At 43.4% G+C, this 15,362-nt stretch overlaps 1 long non-coding RNA gene across 1 annotated transcript; it reads right to left on the bottom strand.

Annotated features, from left to right (window-relative positions):
- Positions 1-12,727: 12,727 nt before the first annotated feature.
- Positions 12,728-15,095, bottom strand: LOC123581560. Its single transcript, XR_006703819.1, has 3 exons — positions 15,038-15,095; positions 14,801-14,904; positions 12,728-12,761 (listed from the first exon to the last, which is right to left on the bottom strand). It is a non-coding gene; the product is annotated as an uncharacterized LOC123581560 (long non-coding RNA).
- Between the last annotated feature and the right edge of the window lie 267 nt (positions 15,096-15,362).

Genomic DNA, 15,362 nt, shown 5'->3' with positions numbered 1-15,362 from the left:
TCTTTATGACAGAACCCTAAATTTGCAGCTTTTCATTCTATAAGAACAAAGATGAGGAGAAAAACAAAAAGATGGAATATCTCCACATTTTGTCACTCAAAAGCAAATCAGTTTTTAAACTAGTGGCTCAGTAAGTGCCCAAATGCAAGCGTGACTCCATTCTGAACCGTCAAAACATGTTTTCCTGCCCAGAGCTAAGACCATTTCAAACATGGTGGCCAAATTGACAAACTTTCCAAGTTCCTCTATTGTTTGAATAAAGCAAAATTATTTCCTGAAACCAAAACAAACAAAAAAAAAGCATTAAAATGCTAGTAAACCATATGTCCCCAAGGGAAAGAGAACGAGTCCCTGGGGAGCTTTAAATGGGTACCATTTCCTACAGTGGAGATAAATCTTAGTTACAGCTTTTCAACCTGTTAAGGTGCCCTCCAGGGGAGGGTAAGAGGTTGCACAGACCCTGTGTGACAGGAATGGGGGGCAGTGGTGCTCTCTTGGGAGCTCCTACAGCTGGCTGGAGATGGTGGCCCCATGCTGTGACAACCCAAGAGAAGGAGCAGACTGAAGTCTGGTGTTCTGAGTGGGGTCAAGCAGAATCAAGACGGACTCAGGCCTTCCCTACCCTGTGCTCCTCCACTTCCTATAAATTGGAGCGCATGCCCGGCCAAGGAGAGAGCCTGGACCGCTTGACTCATAGGTAGAGAGAAGACCAAGGCTGGGCACGGCTCACAGCCAGAGGGTCACCAATGCCAGAGGAGAGAACTGGCCAGCTGAGCCTCCTGCAGGGACAGGGAAGCAGCACCAGGAGGAGATGAACTTCAGGCTGGGCCTTCCGGGAGCGGGCATCTACTCCAAAGATCCTCTTGTCCCTGCCACAGACCACAACACCAACCACGACCGTGTCTGTGGGGGCTGATGCAACGAGCCTTCAGTGCTGGCTGGTGACTTCAAGCCCTGTGACATCAAACAAAGCTCTTGCTCGGGTTTCTTAACTGCGTCATGGAGAAGAGATCATGTGCTCACTTCCCTTTCTGAAATCTTATGAAAGTGCCCTGGAAATGAACTGGTGAAAATGTTTGAAACGATGCAGACAGGCCAGGACCATAAACTTGAAGCTTCACAATAAAAATACAACACGTAATTCAGTGATGCAGTCAAAGTTTATGTAAATAAGGACGCTGTTTGAAAGAAAACACAGAAACCTTGAAATCAGGGCTTATTCTTCTTCTACTTGGGGACAGAGTTTCAAAATGCCGGGCTCCCGACCTCACCATTATCAATTCAGAGCATAAGCTGCTTTCATAAAAGTTCCCTTTTGCGCTGAAGCCCCATGAAATGTTCTTTAAAGGTTTAATAGACTGTGAGTAGGTCCCTGGGGCAGGATTAACCAGTTCTCTTAAAAAAAAGAAAAAAGAAAAAAAAAAGAAAAGAAAGAAAAGAAAAGAAAAAAGAAAGAAAAGCCAAACATGTGCATTTATAATAGAGTCTTACATCTAGTCCTGATCTCATGGAACAGTTCTGAAATTTCCCTGAGACAATGACCAGGATCGTGATAATAATGTTTAAAAATAAAACCTCTGTCGTTTTCTCCTGCTCCTAATTTTATTTTCCCCTATTATGTCCCTTTAGGAATTAGCAATCAAAACTTCTAATTGTATTCCTCTGAGACAGAGATCAGAGATCTTAATTCAATCTAACAAAAGTTGTCTGAAGGCTCTTCTGAGTGGTTTTCTCAAAACAGGAGCATACTGGATCGTTACAATCTTACTATTCTTGTGGGCTGGTTAATTAATAGCAAGTGCACTGGGCTTACTGAGCTAAAATGGGAAACAGTTTCCAAACCGAATAGAAAACCATGTCACATCCCTGACTCAGTCAAAGCCTTTTTTATGTCAGATTAAGGAGTATCTCTCAAAACAGTACGAGCTGATATTCTCGTGTGTGCCCCAAGCCTTCTGTGAATGTAAGGAAAATCTCTCTATTAAAAGACAGAGAGGGAGGGAGAGAGAAAGCCATTGCTAATAATCTGCACAATATATAAATTTACATATTTAGCTATAAACATGTATTTATAACTGTAACGAACCAATATATATATATATATATATATATATATATATATATATATATATATGTTTGTTTCATATCCATTGCACAAAAGGTTTGCGGCCAAGAGAATGACAAAGTTAACTCAGTACTTTATAATTTACAGTGTTTAAATCTAGCTAAACTCATGTGATCTTCAAAGCAATCCTGTGCTTTATTCTCCCACATTCTATTCATGGGGAAACCAGTATTCAGAGAGGGAACTCACATCACCATATCCCACATGAGTAACTTTGAGCCAGGAAAAAAAACACTCAATGTTTCACTGAGTACGTCCCTACTCTTTACTCTTGCTGTATTTCTTTGAGAAGACTTCATGCCTCTTGTCCCTCAGGGAACACCTGGCCCTTGCACGTAGCAGCCACAGTGCACAGAGGTACACGCTACATTTAGGGGCCCGTGAAAATAGTTTTAATTTCTTTTAAAATCAGAAAATAAGTGAACACGATGTACCCTGGATTATAGTCATCTTTATACCATTACAGTCCTCTATATGAGAGGGGAGGGGGAAGAGAGAGGAGGGGAGGAGGCAGGGGCAGGGCGGGAGAGAGGGAAGGAGGGAGAGTTGATGGAGGAAGGAGCCCTCCGAAGATAAGAGTGTGTAGGATCCACAGAGGTCATAATGCAGCACAGACAGCACCTTCTACCCCTTCTTTCCCTGGTGTCTCCTACTCATCACTTTAAGACTCAGTCAAGGGCATGGGGCACCTAGGTGGTTCAGTCAGTTACGCATCTGACTCCTGGTTTTGGCTCAGGTCCTGATCTCACACTTTTGTGAGTTCGAGCCCCACATCAGACTCTATTCTGGCAGCGTGGAGCCTGCTTGGGATTCTCTCTCTCTCCCTCTCTGCCCCTCCCCTGCTCATGCTGTCTCTGTCTCTCTCAAAATAAATAAATGAACTTAAAAAAAAAAAAGACTCCGTAAAGGGGACGGCTTCTACAGTAAGACTTCTTTGAAATAAGAGAGGGAAAGCAAGCAGAACTTAAGAACCAGTCATCAGAAGTATTAGATGACTCAAGTCAGAATCACCTGCATGGGCACCATGAACACAGAATGGGAAGCTTCAGCCCAGACCAGGCTGTCAGGAGAGGAAAATACAAAATGAGCAAAGCTGTGTACCCAGGCGGAGTGAAACCCAAGTTACTTTACAAACATAATGAGGAATGAGAGAAATCTATAGAATCTCACTTCCTCCCCCGGGTTATAGAGAAACGCTTTTTTGCCAATCAATTCTAATAATTGATTAGCTAATAAGAGACTGCATTTACAGCTGTAGGCAATAGTGGGTTCACTATCACTGGAAAAGAGCTTTCTCACAGGGAACAAGGAGCCAGCAAGGTGTGGGTGGCAGAGGGAACATCCCTCTGTCCAGAGATTCACTCGAAGAAACCAACACTCCCTATTTTGTTATGAAAATGCTTTCAATTTTTCAAGAACTCAGACTGGTCTCTTTGCAACTCATCCCCATCAAGAACGTTGTCCTGGAAATGCAAAAATAGCACTACTTAACATTGTGAGTTCAGAATAGATTAGTTGCGTCTGTATTCAAATTTCATCTTCTCCCTAGAGATATATACCTCCTGTCATTTTCCATATTTGCATCAGTGTGAAGAAAGTTGATACGATCAACTGACCAGAGAAGTCCAAATGCAGATGAAGAAAATTATTTTATCTGCGTTTCTTTTCTTTTCCAGCTCAATGGAGATACAATGGACATATAACATTGTGTAAGTTTAAGCCTTACAATGCCATGATTTGATACCTGTATACTTGTGAAATTATTATAATAAGGTTAGTTAACACATTCACTGTCTCACATAACTACCTTTTTTTGTGGCGAGAACATGTAACATTGAAGATCTACCTTCTTAGCGGTTATTAAGCAATAATACAATATGTTTCACTGTAGTCACCATGCCGTACATTAGATCCCCAGAACTTATTCATCTCATAACTGGCAGTTTATACCTTTTGGTCACTATCTCTCTCATTTCATCTATCTGCCTCTCAGCCCCTGGCTATCACCATTCGGGGACCTGTTTCTACCAGCTTGGCTTTCCTCAATTCCAAAGGTAAGTGGGATATTACAGGGGAACTCTATTTTAAATTTTTTTTAACATTTTTATTTATTTTTGAGACAGAGAGAGACAGAGCATGAACAGGGGAGGGGCAGAGAGAGAGGGAGACACAGAATCGGAAGCAGGCTCCAGGCTCTGAGCCATCAGCCCAGAGCCCGACGCGGGGCTCGAACTCACGGACCGCGAGATCGTGACCTGAGCCGAAGTCAGACGCTCAACCGACTGAGCCACCCAGGCGCCCCTAGAACTCTATTTTAAAGTTTGAGCCTTTGCAGTTGAAGAGACCAAAGCTTTGTCAGTCCGTATTGATATGAACACAGCCCAAAGTAGGCTGTGTTCAGGCCACAGAAATAGACCAGTAAAGCACAAAATCCAAATGACAACAGAAGAAAATTAAAACCGGAACAGGTAAAACTCAACAGTTGTCCTCAACTAAAGTTTTCACTAAAACCCTGATGTGCAGGATTTTGAGTTGCAAGGATATCATGGATTTGTGTTATTTAATAGACTGAATAGAGCTCATTTGAGAACATGAGTTCTTTCTGCACCAATATTTAGTTGACCTTAAAGCTTTTAGTTAAAAGAACCACCCACATACTGTAGAAGACAGGTATGTTTACCACCTCTTTTCTTGTTCACAATGAGTTCACCGGTAAGAAATGCTTCTTACAAAATTGGAAAAAAAAAAAAAAAAAAAAAACAGGACCAAACCTTGCTCTGTTTGAAACATCCCTAAAAATAAATACCATGAGTTTAAACACTGCATAGAGGAGAAGGAACATTTTTAGGCATACATTTCTCTGTTGGTGTTTTGACATGAGATTCCCTGCGGAATGTGCCTGTTTTCTACATGTCTGCTTTTTTTTCTTTTTGTTTTGTTTTGTTTTGCAATAACTCATGTTTCAGAGGTGATTTGTTTCATCTGTGTTTACAACAGGCTACAAACTCGTTTGGTACAATGCTTTGTTTCTTATAATTTATTTGTAACAAATCAAGCTCTAAAACCCTTTTACTCCCTACCATCAAATTGGTTCGGTTTGTTTTAGAAAATATTTTGAAATCTTTGCTTGAATCTCTGCTGAAATTATGCTGCATTATAGTTTAATTAATGTCATACAAGATTACTACTAATTTAAATGGTTTCATTTGAGGTGAGTTTTAGAAACATTGTTTCAAAATCACTGGTGCATTTTTTTTTTAAATCAAAGTCTTGCTTAATCCCCAAAAGTAGGAAGAGTCACGTTTACTTTTTGTACACAGTTCAGTTTGGTTCTCAGTGTGATTCCTAAAAAAAGAAAAAAAGAAAAAAAAAAAGAAAAAACACCATTCGACAGAGCTCTCAAATCAATGTGGCTCACTTCAGGGAATGCTTTGTATTCATGTTACCTTTTGTATCCAGTTACAAAGTCCAGCTCAAATTTCTACAGTAATCATAACCCTACAGAACAATTACATTGACAGTACTGTAGATGTAATTAGGTGGTTTCAATTTCAAACGCAAAATTACAATTTGCACTAAGAACTAATTAAAACTAAAAAAACAATACTTTCAAAAAATAACTAAAGGTATTGTGTTTCACTAAAATATCTTTTTAGTTATTACTTCCCAGTCAAACAAGGGAAGCAAGGTGAGGTTTTTAAAAGGGCAGAATGACTTGGTGAGAAGGGTATTATCAAAAGTCAACTTCACTTCTCTTGGGCAGTCACATATAAGGGACACAACTCTCTGAGCCTTATGTGTAGAATGATGGGCCTGGTCTAAGTGACATCCCACATTCCTTCTGTTCATGGCATTTTGTGAAACTAATGACATTTTGTGTTTTTTACTGCAAAATCAAAATCGTAAATTTCTGGGGAGGAAGAATCTTACTTAGTCAGGTCCATATCCACTGCTTGGCATAAATATGCTGTTATGTTTTCTGAAGTTGTGATTTAAGAACATAATGTAGGGGCACCTGGGTGGCTCAGTTGATTAAGCATTAAACTCTTGACTCTGGCTCAGGTCATGATCTCACAGTTTGTGGGATTGATTCTGGCGTCAGGGTCTATGCTGACAGTGTGGAGCCTGCTTGGGACCCTCTCTCTCTATCTTTACCCCTTCCTTGATTGTGCTCTCTCTCTCTCTCTCTCTCTCTCTCTCAAAATAAATACATAAATACATAAATACACTTAACATAATGGAAATTTAGAGTAGATTAGGATATTTATTAAGTAAAATGCATCAGCCTGTTATGTCAAGACTTTCTCTGAAAATGATAGGGCTCCAAGCAATTTCTTGGAAGCACGCTTTCCACCTACATGTAGGATGGAGCTTCTGGAACAGCTGTCTACCATGGGGAGACCGGTGAGCTCAATTAGTGAGAACGTGAAAAGCACTTCCTGCAATACCTTCTCTGTAACTTCCGTCAGCTACATAGTAAAAGCTACCAGAACTATGCTCTCCCATGGCGCCTTGGGTAGTTTAGAATGTTCCCTGGGGCAGTTCATGCCATGCATGGCCCATTTGAAATTCACATACATGTTGCTAAAGTAACATGGTCCGTCTTTGGGGTCACTCTGCCTGTCCTCCCAAGATCTTTCTCATTGCTCTTTGTCACCGCTGCTGAATGATGGTTCCCTGGTCTTTGGCCCGCTCTTCTCCCTGGAGATTTCCTGAAAGCCCACATCCTGACTAGACTCATTTGCCCATTGCCAGGTCTGGGCTCCCCAAATCCTCCCTGACAGCCCTGTGCAATTTGTAAATAGTCGTCCTCCCTTTATAGCCTTTACCCAAAGCTGTGCGTGTAATAGATTAAATTCCAGTTATCTCTTCTCCTGTGTCCTTCCCCTAAGCCCTTTACTGGTCTGCATTGCCTTGGTCATATTTATTTTTACCATTATCAACTTCCTTCTCTGTGCATGGGAAATGGGAACGGAAACAGTGCTCAGGTGTGGCAGAAGTGGTTTCGTACACACGGGCACAGCAAGAGACATGGACAGGAAGTCAGGACACCTGGGATGAGGTCAGAGCTCCCACCAGCTTCCTTTGTAACATTGGACAAGTCGGATACGTGCTACCAGCCATGGTCCACTTAAAACCTGTGTTCTCTGAAAGAGGCATGACCTAGAATTCTCATCCACTAGAGAGTTTCAGATAACCAATGGTGGAATGCACACACGTGGAAATCCATCTTGGGAGCTCACTGCAGCCATAATCATCCATGTTCAATATTTAACTTTCTTTTTAGAAACGGTCGCATCATAAATTTCTCCATATCACAGTTTGCTTGTTTATTTGGTCTGATAATTAAGGTAACTTTGGCATCAGCATGCCACTTCCTTAAGGAATGGGACGCGAGGCAGCTCACGGAATGTGGAATCATCCTCTCCATCTTGCTTAAGTCCTTCACGCCGAAGAAGGGAAACACAGAGCTCAAAAGCCGTCTTGGAAAGGTCAGTCGGCTTCTGTTTCTCAAAAAAGAAAAGAAAGAAGAAACCCTAAAGCACAATGAAAGAGAAGGGAACCGTGTTGCCTTATGGATTATTCAAGGTTGTTAACCAAAGCCTTCTTACCTGCCTCTAATCGCTGCCTCCCCCGCACGCCCTCCTTTTTCCAGGCATCAGAGGAGGGCAAATTAGATCATATATTTGAAGCGCTTGGTCTCCTTGTAGGAGAGGGGTCATATAAATCTTCAGTGTTGTCACTTTCTATTCTCTCCATGCCTTTGACCTTAGCTCGCTGAAAATAATTTATAACTGGTTGTAAGGGCACCTGAGAACGGCTCCATCCACCTCATGAGTAAAGAGCCTGAGGCGGGAGCGCTTGGCAGTCACACTCCCTTGACCAGAGAACCCCCTCCAGCGCTTCAGGAGACAGAAGTATACGGACAACAGCAGCTGTGACATGCCACATGGTGGCAGCAAGTAAGCCACCGGCCAACGAAGTGGGCTAGAAGTCTAAGTCAGAGTGCCGCCTCCCCCTGACTCAGGCAGGCCTTCCCTCACCTGCCCAAATGTACCAGGTGAAAGGAAAGTCAGCTCTGTGACAGGGACCTGTGGATACTCACGGATACCCGTGAGTCCTGCCCACAGTGAGTGTAGTGGCTCCATTGGAAAGTGTGGCTGCGATGTGTTTTCATTCACTGAGTACCAGGACTCAAGAGGGAAAATAGATGCTGACAAGTCTGAGACGACAGAGAAAATAAATAACAATAAAGAATTTTTAAAAAGCAGGTCAATTAATGCCCTGTCTCGTTTAGTGTCATCATTTTCTCCCAGGGATCCAGGTCATGAAGTCCCATCTTCTTTGCAATCCACACGTAGTTACGACTGAGTGTCGCTTGTGTCTCCTGAATATTCTCCATCACCTGTTCGTCTATTTCCCCAGACCCAGTTGCCTGTTTTCTGGGGCTTCTCTGAAGACTTCTGTGTCGTAGGATTTCTTCTAGTGCACCTGTCTGATCCATCCCTTGTATACTTCGAAACCAGAGAAATTCTAAAAGGTGATGTGGGAACAGAGTGGTCTAGGGGTTCAGGCCAGCAGATGAGTTGGGGACAGCGAGGAAGAGGAGGTGAAAGCTGGAGCGCTTCCTGCTGTCACAGCTCTGGGCACCAGAGTGAGCTCTGCGTCAGCCTCCTGGCAGGAGGTATGAAGTGTAATCAGTATTCACACACCTGCCCGAAGTTTTTCCATGGCTCTGAAATGTGTCTCATGAGACGCAGTCGCACTCAGGAGCTAATCCCTAAATATATTTTCAACCTCATCCTTTATTTCTCCCACAGAATCACCCAACACTCACGAAAATCGAAAGTCTACGGTCTTCATGTCTTTTATGCTCACATCATCACCATTCCCAGGATTACTGATTCACTCATCCAACTGGGAAATTCTACTTGGTCTTTAGTTTCATGAAAGGACCACTCCCTGTTTTGAAGTCTTCTTTATTATCCACAGGCACCCTCCTCTACACATCTATTTACACCTGTTCATCTACATGTTGTGTTTTTACATGACTCTATTTTAATATTTTGTATGTATTTGTTTCCTCCACCAAAGTGAGCTGTCCCTCTTAGGTTCATTGATTATTTTATTCCTGGCATCCAGCACCATGACTGGATGCTACTGGAATACTTGATTTTACTGAAAGCAAATTACATGCCTGAAGGATTACAAAGAGGCAAGTGGAGAAGAGCGGAAGCAGGCATGAGCACTTTAAGAACAATTTCTTTTCCCCACTTTCCATGCTGTGAGTTTATGCTGCATAGTGGGGAGCTGGGACACGTGATGTGATGTTGAGATCTCGTCCTCGGAAGGTAAGCCAAGTACCTTCAACATACGTAAATCGTAAATCGAAATGCCAACATCTTCACTACCCCCGCCCCCACACCTCGCACAGCATCTCACCAAACGAGTTTGAGCGTACGTGGGTTCAAATCAGGTAATGCTGAACCCAAGGTGATTAAAAGCACCTCACCAACAGGTTCCAGGGGCAGTGTTTTATGGGGAAGACCTGGAAGCAAAGCAAATAAATTTTACGACTGGTTGAAGCATAAGCAGCTGTCTTACCTGGGAAAGTTTAGTTGGTTATTTGTGGTTGCCTGTTCTTAAGTTTCTTTATCAGCTTTGAGTGCACTGACTCAGTCTCAGGTGTCAGTTTGCTTATATAAGCTGCCAAGGTATTAGAGCCACCCCAGTCTAATGGCTCCCTGTTTAACGACTGAGAGTGCTCTGTCCTATATTCAGTCTAGAATTATCTCTTTTGCTTCATTTAATGGATTCACCGCAATAGAATTATCTTAAGTTTATAAGGTACTTTATAATTTGCCAGAATTCAAAAGATCGTGGGAATAAAAATTTCCCAAGGCCAGTATTTAAGCTGGGTGGCTTTAGTTGGCTTTACCATCCAATCGTATTCTTTGACCCTGATCTCCACTATTTGAAGTATCCGCCACAAGTTGAAAGCATTACGTTTACTTTATGTGAAATATTTAACACAAACATTTTAAATAATGACAATCTCAGTCTTCAAGAAAACCAAAATGCAGAAATCACTTGCCCAGTTTTGCACAACCAGTAGCAAAACGCGGACTCAAACTCCGATCGTTCCCAGCCCGAACCATGTGTTCCTGTCCTTTCCTTCTGCCGCCTTTCCATAACCAATGTCGATGCCAGGCCTTATGTCTTCAGACTTCCAAAATCACAATCATTGCCATGGTTCGATTCAACTTCATTATTTTTAAAAAATGCAGTTTCCATGGGAAAAAACTTTCCTCCCACCTACTCCGGGATTATAATCCAGCTTTCAGTGCCACAGCACATTCTTTCTTTTTAGGCAAATTAATTACGAGCTTTGATTAAGAGCCTATGAAGACTTCCTGTGCCAATCTGCACAGCAGAGGTGTGCTGAAAGACTATGTGGTTGAAAGACCAGATCAAGTAAATAGTTCAGAGGTTTTAAACTACTCATCCCTTAGCCCAACTCTAAAAAGATGGAGATTTTAGTGCCTTTGCACATTTCCAAGTACTCTCTCTGCACGTCTGAGTCTGTTTTATTCACTGAGCATATATTTGAGCTATACGGACATAATTTCATTGCCAAAGTCAGTGGAATCTAACTTCCCCCATCTCCATCGCTGTGGACTTAGTTCAGGGCCTCATCTCTTGCACAGGCAACTGCATTTATCGATCATTAATGTAGATGGCACCCACAATTATAAGCCGGCTTCGTGTCAGAAATTTTCATACAGGCTCTCCCATTTTGCTTTCAAACCATCATGGGAGATGTTCCCCGCTCCCACCCACATTTTACAAGCCCATCAGAGCCAGAAAATAACTTATCCATCATCACTCAACCTGGCAGAGGCAGAGCAAGATACGAAAATGAACATTTTCTCCTGCCTTATTTTCATACCACGCAGCAGGGGGCCCTGAGCTCCTGGCTGGGGGGAGAATCCATGCAGTGATGAAGGGGAAGAAGGGCTAAGATACACCCTTTGCTGTTGACCATAGGCCATAACCAGCCACCACTTTCTTAGGTGGTTTCCATATCCACCCTCACAGGCACCGACCGTCAGAGACCAAAATGAGAAAGATTTCTGAGGGCAGGGAAGCCTAGGCCATGAAGGAAGGATAAGACTCAGAAAGGTGCAGAGAACCGCAGAAGGGAATACGATTTGATGGCTGTTGACAGAGGGGAGGTGACATTACTGTGTTTGTGATCTTCAGAGGCATTCTGCTAGACACTTCCACTTGCATTACTCACAGATCTACTATATTATCTGTCCCACTTCAGGGATGAGGTAACTCAAGATAGGAGAGAATAACTACCTTGCTTCAAATTATACAGCTCATAAGTAGGAAAAGCAGAAGCAAAATCTGAATAATTGAGTGCCTACAGTGAGTCAGTTTCTGGGTACTCAGGAGAAAAAGACAGTGCTATGAAGCTTTGTGTAGGTGTTGGGGGTTGGAGGAAGCAAACAAACACTCTCAAAGAAGCACACAGAGTTTGTTAAGAAAACACGGAACAGGGACTCCATCAGACTGAAAAGTCATGAACAGCTCCTTTGAAAGCGTCCGTGAAAAGAAAGAGGTGTCTGAGCCCAGCTGAACACAACACCTACAGTAAGTATGCTGGCTTGGGTGAGGCAATCACCCAAGCATTAGCAAACAAATGCTAGTTTGCATTAGCAAACTAGTTGGAGCAGTTTCTAGAGTTTTTAATCTCTAACCAGGAAGTCTGGGTGTCATTCCGTAGGCAGTGTGGTGGCCGGGACAATCATAAGGTAGGAGAGGGCCTGCATCCATCAGGTTTGCCAATTCAGTATCTTAAGGGGCAATGTCACTCTTGCAAAATGGAGGCAGGATTCTAGGATGCAGAATGCAGTGACACCTTTCGGACTCTGATTATAGGGCAGGGGTACATGCGATGACCAGGATGGGGCTGGACGTGTATTTTTTTTTAACGTGCCTCTATATACAGCACCAGTGCATAATTGGTGCTTTATACATATTAAGATGATTTGGACAAAAATATGAATAGAATTCATCTTAGGTTGGGTTCTCTAGGAGCAGAGGAAGAAAATAGCGTTCTTGTTAAGTGATTGTGGAGAGAGGCTCTGAGGAGAAGGGAGTGAGGGAAGCAGGGCAGGAGAAACAGCTCAGAAACAATATGGGTTCCATGGGAGATGGGCTTTGGTCTGGCTCCACATGGAAGTGCCTGACCACAAACCACAACAGGTATTCCACCCACCTGGAGGGAGGTGTTTGTGTTAGGCGAAGGGCAACAGAAGGGTCAGCCATGACTTGTTGGTACCTAGGAGAGCAGAGCAGCTGGTGAACGATCTGAAGGGCAGGAAGAGCTTCCCCTAGAGCAGGGATGTTCAGGGTGCACCACACTGGGAATATCTTAGAAATGCGTATTTCTCAGATACGCATCTCAGGCCCCGCTCACACGTGATGAACTTGACACTCTGGGAGCAAGGTCTAGGCAGTTGTTTTCCCATGCCCTCTAAACGACGGGGATCACTGTAAAGTTGGAGGAACACCACACTGCGGGATCCTGTACGTGGAGAGCAGACAACTTCCTGGTCACAGAGCCCTTGAAAGAACAAAATCTGACCTTGACCTAACATGGCAAGGGAGGAATGTAAAGGAAAGGAAATGTCACTGTAGCACTGGGTATACTCAATGCTCATGAATTTCTGGATTTCTTCCATAATAAAATCATTATAGAATTCAGTCAGATTTAGGAGCCTAAACTTTACTGGTAAGGGAGAATAGCTTATTCTGTATAACTTAGAGAACAGCATAAAGTTTAGGGGATAAAACTTAGGCTTTATATAAGAAAGACTTTTTTTTTTAAATCGAGGTAACTATATATAGTAAAATCATTGCAGTTGCCATGTATTGAGTACCTACTATATACATCAGGAACTTAATTAAATGCACATAGAAATCAGGGCCTCAGCTGGATTACAGAAAGGAATTCATTTACCTACAGTTTTAAGTAAGTGTCAGACCGTGGTATGAAGTGTTTATTTTTTTTTATTTATTGTTTTTAAAATGTTTACTTATTTTGAGAGAGAGAGAGACAGCGAGAGAGCGCAAGTATGAGTGGGGGAGGAGCAGAGAGAAAGGGAGAGAGAGAATCCCAAGCAGGCTCCGTGGTGTCAGCACAGAGCCTGATGCAGGGCTTGATCCCACAAACCATGAGGTCATGACTTGAGCTGAAATCAAGAGGCGGCTGCTTAGCCAACTGAGCCACCCAGGCGTCCCTCTGGTATCAGGTTTTTAAAAGACTGGATTTGGGCGCCTGGGTGGCTCAGTCGGTTAAGCGTCCGACTTCAGCTCGAGTCACGATCTCGCGGTCCATGGGTTCAAGCCGTGCATCGGGCTCTGGCCTGATGGCTCAGAGCCTGGAGCCTGCTTCTGATTCTGTGTCTCCCTCTCTCTCTGCCCCTGCCCTGTTCATGCTCTGTCTCTGTCTCAAAAATAAATAAAACGTTAAAAAAAAAAAATTTAAAAGACTGGATTCATATGAGCAGAAGAATTTGCCAGGAATATGCAGTGTATCACATTTGGGGTGCAGAAATTTACAAACACGTCTTCAGTCTCAAAAGAAGATCCTTATGATATTGAGCTGCAGGGATGATGTGCCAGGCCTCTAGAGAGAAATAAACAATGGGCAGAAATAACCTGGGCAGAAATAACAAAAGTCTGCAAAATTAAAAGGGAATTTTCTACCTAGAACAGTCTGAAAACACCCATAAAAAGACCCGGATTCCAACCAGTGATAGACAGCAGCTCAGGGGCAAGGTCCAGAATGAACGCTGGGCAATGAGAATCCAGAGCTGGGAGCTATATCCAGGAGAGATGGGCCACTAAGGGAAGCATATCAAAAACCCAGGAAGGTCTCCATGGCAGAGTCAGTGGTGATAAAAAATCCCCAGGGGACTTGAGGGGTTAACAGGAGACTGGGTCCACCAAATGGGCAGGGGCTAATCTCAGCAGCTCTTCTGATGGCATTGGTCAGAGTTTCTGCCCAAGCTGACCGACAGCAAACAATGATGGGGAAGGCTCATGACATTGGACCACAGAAGAGAACTGCACAGGTGCTTAAAATAGCCCAAGTTAGGGGTGCCTGGGTGGCTCAGTCAGTTAAGTGGCCGACTTCGGCTCAGGTCATGATCTCATGGTCCGTGAGTTCGAGCCCTGCATTGGGCCCTGTGCTGACAGCTCAGAGCCTGGAGCCTGCTTCCGATTCTGTGTCTCCCTCTCTCTACTCCTCCTCTGCTTGCTCTCTCTCTCTAAAAAATAAAGGCTAAAAAAAAAAATTTTAAATACCCCAGGTTACACAGGAAACAGCCCCAGGACTCACAGGCAGACTCCAGGAAGGAGGAGGGCACCTCTGAATGAGGCCAGACAAGGCTCTCTATTCTCCCCCATGAAACTGTGGGGCTGTAGTTACCTGGGTACACCAAAGTATCTCTAATTCTTAAAATAGACACCTACAGTATGTGTTGTTAATCATCTCTCCAGATTAAGGAGGGAAAAGCCAAGGCTTTAACAGCTTTATTTCTGCTCACAGCCATACAGCTAGTCAGGATTTAGCTCACTCAAAATCCAAATTAAATTTACCTGGACTCTTCTCTGTGTAAGTGTTTCTCAAAATGTAGCCACTTGAACACCCATGACTGAATGGCCAACAGCATCTCTAGAGCTTGAGTCCCGGGAATCTGAACCTGCAGCAAGTTGGGTGATTTGTGTTATGCACACATTTCTGAGGACACCTCCTCTCTCCATGTTGCCTCTCTATCTCCCACAACAAAACTAGGATCCTGCAGAAGTACGTGCACCATGGAGAAACATTCCAACCTGGGATGGATGACCACAGTTCGCAGACGTCTGGGAGTGGGCTGCCGCAGGGCAGGTGCGGAGCAGGAAGTGCTTGATTCGATGACCTCACAATGGCCAGCTGCCATTGACTTCCATAAGTCCAACCTCTCAAACTTCCTAGAGAGCTACCACGGATGGAATTTTGTGTTCCAGAAAGATATGTTGGGTTCTAACCCCCTGTATCTCAGAAAGTGACCTTATTTGGAAAGAAGGTCAATGCAGGTGCAGTTAGTTCAGATGAGGTCATAGTAGAGAAAGGTGGCCCTTGACCCAATATGACCCATGCACTTATAAGAAGAGGGAC

The sequence above is a fragment of the Leopardus geoffroyi genome, chromosome A3 (assembly GCF_018350155.1).
Source record: "Leopardus geoffroyi isolate Oge1 chromosome A3, O.geoffroyi_Oge1_pat1.0, whole genome shotgun sequence".
NCBI classification, from domain to species: domain Eukaryota; kingdom Metazoa; phylum Chordata; class Mammalia; order Carnivora; family Felidae; genus Leopardus; species Leopardus geoffroyi.
The sequence above is the reverse complement of the archived record's forward strand: the minus strand, read 5'-3'. Positions and strand labels throughout refer to the sequence as shown.